The sequence below is a fragment of the Equus asinus genome, chromosome 20 (assembly GCF_041296235.1).
Source record: "Equus asinus isolate D_3611 breed Donkey chromosome 20, EquAss-T2T_v2, whole genome shotgun sequence".
NCBI lineage: Eukaryota > Metazoa > Chordata > Mammalia > Perissodactyla > Equidae > Equus > Equus asinus.
This window is the reverse complement of record NC_091809.1, coordinates 71,987,766-71,996,203: the sequence shown is the minus strand read 5'-3', so window position 1 is coordinate 71,996,203 and position 8,438 is coordinate 71,987,766. Positions and strand designations below refer to the sequence as shown.

The 8,438-nt window shown below is 37.4% G+C and overlaps 1 pseudogene; it reads right to left on the bottom strand.

The window, feature by feature from the left end:
• Positions 1 to 3,170: 3,170 nt before the first annotated feature.
• LOC106848228 (ferritin heavy chain-like) overlaps positions 3,171 to 8,438 on the bottom strand; it is a 29,456-nt pseudogene continuing 24,188 nt past the window's right edge.

Here is an 8,438-nt window from a genome sequence, read left to right as displayed (position 1 = left end):
ATAAGCACTTTTTCATTTTTGAGAATGGTATTAAATGAATCTTACCGAGGCTCAAATACATTCCTGTGAATTTTGTTCCTGCCTCAAAGCGGGCTTAATCTGAAAGTTTGCCAATGCGTCATTTTCTACTCATGAACTTTAACAAACAATGTGAAACTTAGAAAAAGCCTTACAAAGTTAATTCAAATAATCCCTAGTCAGAAAAAACTAATTAAATGTTAATATTTTTTGTGGCGAAATGGAGACTAGCCTGATTTAGGGGCACCCTCCAATGTTCTGTCTGCTTCAACTCTGGAGAAATTCCAGCAGAGTCTTCTAATGGCTGTGATAATCACAGTGTTACATCTCATTCCCCACAAGAGGAAACCATTATAAAATAATTGATCATTTCAAATGCAGTCATGACAAAATGATTAACTATTAATCAAGAATCTTAGTGATTAGATGGGCTCACAGAACAAAGTAATTGTGTCATCCATTTGAAGCTGTGGGAATTGATTCTAGAAAAACCACAGTGTCTCAGGATTGAGTTGGCCTTGGGTAAAACCAGGAAAGACAACATGTTTTATCCCACACTAATGCTTCTCAAACATTGGTGTGCATCAAATCACTGGAGGGCTTGTTAAAACACAGATGGCTGGGCTTTATCTCTAGAGTTTCTTGTTCAGTATATCTTGGATGAGGCTTGCTAATTTGCTTTTCTAACAAGTTCATAGCTGAGGGTAACGCTGCTAGTCTGGGAACCACAGTTTGAGAACTACTGCCCTAGTAAACATGCTGCCCTAGAAGAAAAAATGTATTACTCATCCTTGTATATCCAAAACTAATATGCCACATTTTCAAATTAGTGAATGAATACAATGGTAATTAACACATATTGAGCATCTACATGGCGTCTACTAGGCCTTATGTAATCGGTCATTTAATTCTCTCAAGAGTCCTCTTAGGTGAGTACTTTTATTACCTCCATTTACAGATGGGAAAACTGAAGATAAAGAAAGGTTAAGTAAGTAGCTTGAAGTCACATAGATAGTAAAAGACGGAGCTTGCTTCTGGGCCTAGGCAGTCAGACCCTAGAGTACAGTGTTGACCTTTGATCTATGGATATGCCTCTCAAAGAGACATTATCACGTAGTGTCAAGAGAACAAGCTTTGAGGTCAGACAGAATTGCAGTGATCCTTAACTTTATATCACGTTTACAAACTATAAGTGACAAATTAATACCTTTTAACTTTAGTGTTCTTATAGGGCAAATGGGGATAATATCTATCTACGCAGGAATATTGGAAAATAAAAAATAATGTATTTAAAACACTTAGATAAAGGTCTTGCATGTGTGGTGATCAACAAATGGTAGCCATCATCTGCTTGCATCAACTGTAGCTCTAGACACATCAAGAATTAACTTCTCAATTCTATCATCCATCCATCTAGCCAATTGTCATATGTTAAACAGATATTATGAAACAAACATTGAAATGTTTTCCAAGAGCTGTAGCTCTGTAGCTATAGATCTATAAATCACTAACATTCTGTAAACACTAATGATGAACTGGGTTCAGATAGAGACCAGACAACTGATGGATTGAGACAGTGTTAACCAATTCAGGTCTGAGGTTTCTACTGGAGCTGTCTTCACAGCAGTCCCTTTGGCCTACCCACTTCAAGTGCGAGCCCAGCATCTGTCTATTCAGTCTTTCAGATCAAATGGCTTTTTGAATTTTGGTTATTGCCAAGACACAGGCAACGTAGCATATTTAACAGATGGCTCAACCTTTAAGATGTTGAATCTACTTGTGGAAAGAGTTTCTCCTTGCCTCCTTTGGCTGCAGTAAGTTTGCCATATGGTACACTGCAGCACTGCAGGTGTGGTGCTCCCCAGAATGTGATTCATGTCTGCAGATAGTATGGGGAGATTTCCATAGCAACAGGCCACCAAAAAATGAGACAATGAAAAGTCTATGTTATATAACAGGGTTTTTTGTTTTGTTTTCGTTCCTATGCTGTGTGGGCAACTGGTTTGTATTTCTTATGGATTTTAATGAGGTAATACACTCAATTTCATAATAAGTTTCTCCTATAGATCATGCCACAAAGAAAGGAACACAGAAACTCAAAAGTACCTGAACTTTCTATCATCAGTTAATCAAATTTCAAATTCAGATCTCTTTATCTTATCCTAATTATAAATCCAGAAATGTGCTTCATAAGTAATCAATAAAGAACAAGAAAATGTGGTTTGATATAGAATTTTCTAATATTTGTTTATCAATATACATTGCGTACCCATTGTAGCCGCCCCTGACGCAGAAAGGGTTAATAATCACTGCAAAAGGCTTGCCAACAAACTGTGACCCAGAGGTGAGGAGGCCAGTTAGCCAATGATGGGTAAGACCTCCAGGGGGAGGCAACCTAAGCCAGGCACCAGTCGCCCGGGGGCACAGATGGAGACGCGATATCAGGAGCAGGAGTGGCCGTTGCCTAGGAGGCCTTGCATGCTCCAAGATAAAATATACGAGCACAGCAATAACATGATAATATTAAAACAGAGGCCAAGGGAGGGCTCCTTGAGAAATCACTAAGAATTCTTGGCATTCGCTAATTACATTGTCCAGAACACCTGTGTATGTTTAACAGCTGTAAGCCATGTATATATTGAAACGCTGGTTATGATAAACTCAGAGTGGCCATCAGCCCGTTCCACATCTATCCTGATGCGTACATTGGACTGTGACACCGACACCCATTATAAGCAAGACACTGAGATGAACAACAGTCTTTGTCTTTGAGAAGCTCCAAGTCTAGAAGGGAAGAAAAACACAAGCAAGTACATTCACTACATTATAATTGACAGATATTGTGCTCTGAGCAGCAGCAGGATTGTTCTTATTGATAATGCAGGAGGTCAGTTTCCTGGATCAACCTTCTCTGATGAAACATCTTAAAAATCCTGAATATAACATTAAAAGTAAAATTTCAGCACTAATAAGCTCTCAGGAAAGTAAGAAATTCTCAGGTCAGTCACCGATAAAGAATAGCAATTTAACTTTTTTTTGGGGGGTGGGGGGGAGTCACCAAGTTACTTTATTTGAAGGAATGGTACAAATGAAAGAATTTAAGTAGATGTTTTGGTACAACTTACAGAAAAGATAAATGTAACCCCAACATTCATGCGCTGCCTGGTGACCAGGGAAGTCCTCTCATGGCTATGGGAAACATCCTAAGGCTCAGTTCTTCCTATCATTGTCTTCCAGGGTGTGCTTGTCAAAGAGATACCCTGCCATGCCAGATTCTGGGGACCCCATAATGGAAAAATTGGTTACAGTGGTCATCCAATTCTTTGAAGAATTTTGTCTGCTTATTTAAGTAATGACTCTCAATGAGGGCACACAAATGGGGGCTATTTTCGTCAGTGGCCAGTTTGTGAGTACAGTCCCAGTAGTGACTGATTCATGCTTTTTCCCAAGTGTAACACACACTCTGTTGCATTCAGCCCATTTTCCCAGTCATCGTGATCTGGTTTCTTGATATCCTGAAGGAATGGCCACCTCGTTGGTTCTGCAGCTTTATCCGTTTCTCAGCATGTTTCCTCGTCTTATGAGATTGGTGAAGAAAGCATTTGGCAAAATTCTTCAAAGCCACATCATCTCAAAGTAGTAAGACATGGACAGGAAGATGTAGGAGGCATAGAGCTCCAGGTTGATCTGGCGGTTGATGGTGGCCTCTGAGTCAAGGTGGTAGTCCTGGCATACCTGTGAGGGGGACGTGGTCCTCATAGCACATGGCTGAGGAGAGGTGGTGGTGGTGGTGGAGGCTGGGGTAGTCTGAGGGAGCTGTGAAGAGGCGATGAAAGGTTGGCTCTGAGCACTAGGCAGGGTGGGGGATGAGTGCCCGTTCAGTCCAAGCACTGTTGAGGCAGGAAACTGCGGGACTCTTGGTGAAGAGCTAACAAATGAATTCAGTAAAGTTGTAGGACACAAAATCAATACACAAAATTCTGCACTATTTCTTCATACTAATAATGAACTATCAGAAAGAGCAATTAAGAAAACAATCCTATTTACAAATTCATCAAAAATAATAAAATACATAGGAATAAACTTAACTAAGGAGGTGAAAGACCTGTATGTTGAAAAGTACAAGGCATTACTGAAAGAAATTGAAAACATAAATAAATGGAAAGATATTCTGTGCTTATGGATTGCAAGAATTAATATTGTTAAAATGTCTATACTACCTGAAGCAATGTACAGATTCAATGTGATCTCTATCAAAATTCCAATAGTACCTTTTACAGAAATGGAACAAACTGGTCTAACATTTGTATGGAACCATAAAAGACACCAAATAGCCAAAAAAATCTTCAAAAAGAAGAACAAAGCTGGAGGCATCATGCTTCCTGGTTTAAAATTATATTACAAAGCTATAGTAATTAAAACAGTATGGTATTGGCATAAAAACAGACACATAGATCAATGGAACAGAATAGAGAGCCCAGAAATAAGCCCAAGTATATACGGTCAATTAATTTACAACAAAGGAGCCAAGATTATACAATGAGGAAAGGACAGTCTCTTCAATAAATGGTGTTGGGAAAATTGGACAGCCACACACAAAAGAATGAACCTAGACCACTGTCTTGCACCATACACAAAAGTTAACTCAATGGATTAAAGACTTGCACATAAGACCTGAAACCGTAAAACTCCTAAAAGAAAACATAGGTGGTAAGCTCCTTAATATAGGTCTTGGCAATGATTTTTTTTAATCTGACACCAAAAGAGAAAGCAAAATATAAACAAGTGGAACTACGTCAAACTAAAAAGCTTCTGCACAGAAAAGGAAATCATCAACAAAATGAAAAGGCAACCTACTGAAAGAGAGAAAATAATTGCAAATCTATATCTGATAAGGGGCTAATATCCAAAGTATACAAAGATTTCATACAACAATAGCAAAAAATCAAACAATCTGATTAAAAAACGGGCAGAAGTTCTGAACAGACATTTCTCCAAAAAAGAAATACACATACATGGCCAATAGGTATATGAAAAGATGCTCAATATCATTAATCATCAGGGAAGTGCAAATCAAAACTACCATGAGATGTCACCTCACACCTGTTTGAATGGTTATTATCAAAAAGACATGAAATAAATGTTGGTGAGGATGTGGAGAAAGGGGAACTCTTGTACACTATTAATGGGAATGTAAGTTTGTATAATCCTTGTGGAAATCAGTATGGAAGTTCCTCAAAAAATTAAAAATAGAACTACCACATGATGCAGCAATTCCACTTCAGGGTATTTATCCAAAGAAAATGAAATCACTAATTTGAAGAGATATCTGCACCCCCATGTTCATTTAAGCATTATTTATAATAGCCAAGATATGGAAACAACCCAAGTGTTCATCAATGGATAAAGAAATTGTGGCATATATATATAGATATATAATAAATAGATAAATAGATAGATATAGATATAGACATTGGAGTATTATTGAGCCATAAAAGGAATGAAATATTGCCATTTGTGATGACACAGATGGACTTTGAGGGCATTATGCTAAGTGAAATAAGTCAGGCAGAGAAAGACAAATACTGTATGATCTCTCATAAGTGGAATCTAAAAAAGAAACAAAAACAAGTTTATAGATGTAGAGAACACACTGGTAGTTATAAGAGAAGGGTGGGTAGGAGGGAGGTGGGAGAAATGAGTAAACTTTTTTTTTAGTTTAAATGTATTGAATATGATTTTTTAAAATAAATAAATTTGAAGCATTAATAAACTCTTGGGAAAGTAAGAAATTCTCAGCTCAGGCACTGATAAAGAATGGCAACTCACGGGCCGGCCCATGGCCTAGTAGTCAAAGTTCCACCTGCTCCACTTCGGCAGCCCAGGTTTATGGGTTCAGATCCGGGGTGTGGACCTACTCCACTTATCAGCCATGCTGTGCAGGCATCTCACATACAAAGTGGAGGAAGAGTGGCATGGCTGTTAGCTCAGGGCTAATCTTCCTCAAGGGGAAAAAAAAAAGAGGAAGATTGGCAACGGATGTTAGCTCAGGGGAATCTTCCTCACACACACAAAAGAATGGCAATGCAAAGAACTAAGTAAAGCTTTGCAGGTGGAATTCACTCTAAGGACAATCACCAAACTATAGGAATTTGAGTTCAGGTTTTCATGGACTCATGGAATGAAGGAGACAGGAAGCAAAGCCCAAGGCCTGCCAAAAGCAAGGAGTCAATAGATTTCTCTGTTCAAGTTAGGGCCTCGAGTGTATAAGGACCTCTTTAGTATAAGGATGATGTAGAACCAAAAACAAAGGTAATAAAATCTCTTTTGGTGGATTGAAAGATTGTCTTGAACCTTGAGAATGGGTCCCAAATGAAAAATGACCAGCAAGAATTGAGAACCATAACAGCCCTGACTCAGGTTTGCAATCTATAATCTCACCATCTGATTCAAAAGAAACCCAGTCACATCTTTAAATTACGGTGATCCTGTATTGGCAGCACTTGGCAAAAGCAAATTCAAATTGCCTCTGTAGTACTCACCTTTATCCAAGGCCTCAAATAATTCCCATGAATAAAACTCCAAGGATAATAGGCTCATGAAAAGAAAGAAAGACAATAAACTAAATTCACAAGGAAGCAAAGTAACATAAATAAGAACCAGCATGAAATAGACAGCAGACATTGTCTTACAAAAACAGATAATTAAATAACCAGATACAGATCATAAAATAACTATTTAATATGCTTAAAGAAATAAAACATGAGCTTGAAAATATGTATAGAAAAAAAAAGGAACTAGAATCAATGACCAGATTAAAAATAGTTTAAATGAAACAATTGGGTTCAGCAGCATATTAGAGAGAGAAGAATAGAGAATCAGTAAAGTAGAAGAAGGATCTGAAGAAATTATCTCAAGCCAGTATGGAGAGATGACATGGAATGTACAAAAGAGAAGCAAAGGGACATGGATAGTGGAGTAAGAAAATCTAACATACATCTCAGAGTTCCAAGAGGATTAAAGGGAGGGATAGAAGCAATATTGGAACGAATTTCGGCTAAGAATTTTTTAGTACAAATAAGAGACCAATCCACATTTCTAAGAAGCCCAACAGATCACAAGTAGGATAAACAAGAAGAACTTGGATAAATTATAGTGAAACTACAGGACAATAAAGAAAAAGAGAACATCTTAAAAGCAGACAAGCAGAAATATTAGAAACATTCAAAGAAGTGAAACAAGGGGAGCCAGTTTCTCAGGAATGACAATAGAAATCAGGATGACATAGTCAATGTACTGAAAGACAATAACTGCAACCTAGAATTCTAAACCCATTAGAATTATCTCTGAAAAACAAGAGTGGAACAAAGATGTTTTCAGACAAATGGAACCTGAAAGTTTTTACCAGCAATTGCCCTATACGAAAAAATTCTTAAGGGTGTATTTAAGGCAGAAGGAAATTCCTCCCAGATATAACTGCAAACAGCAATTGGAAGCAAAGAGAGTAATAAAAATGTGACTAAATATAAACAGACACTGACTATAAAACATAAAAAAATACTGGGGATTCAGAAAGTAAAGGCAGAATATATGATAATGACAGCATTAGCGCCCACCCTAATCACCTTATTTTAACTTAATCACCTCTTTAAAGGCCCTATCTCCAAGTAAAGTCATATTCTGAGGTACTGGGTGTTAGGGTTTCAACATACAAATTTTAGGGGGACACAGTTCAGTGCATAGCAGAAGCCTACAAAGGAAGCAGTCCTGGGTGAGGCTGGAGGACAAGGGGTCAGGGAAGGATGTCGCCAAGAAAAAAAAAGAGATTATTGGATGTATTTGCTATTGAGAGGTAATTGACTCTTCCATGGGAGAGTTTGGGAAGAAAGAATAATAGATACATAATTTTTAAACAAATCATGAGACAATTATTAATTCCAGGGAACCAAAATGTACAAAATAAACACAAGAAACTGCATAGTTCAGCTGTGAACTATATTTAAATAGTTATAGCAATGCTGTATAATGATTTCATGAAAAATCCAGTGATATAACTATATTGGGAGGATGGAGAGGAATGCTGGGAAATTGGGTAGTGGTACAAGACACAAGTTTTTATCTTCCAAAGTAGAAAGTCAATAGACGTTTAAAATGGAAAATTTGAGGACTAACGTATGAATGTTATTTAGAAACATGAAGGCATATAACGGGAGAAACAATGACAAGATTTGAAAATGATATCCTTTGGGGATCAGGATTGAGTTGATAGGAAGTGGCAGGAGAGGGGTTGTGTATATATGTTACTCAGATAAAATACATTTAATGTGGATTGTTAGAAGAGTACAACATTGTTTTATTTCAGATTATAGAATTAATGCATGTTCATTGCAGAAAATTTGAAAAATACGGAGGTGCCAAGA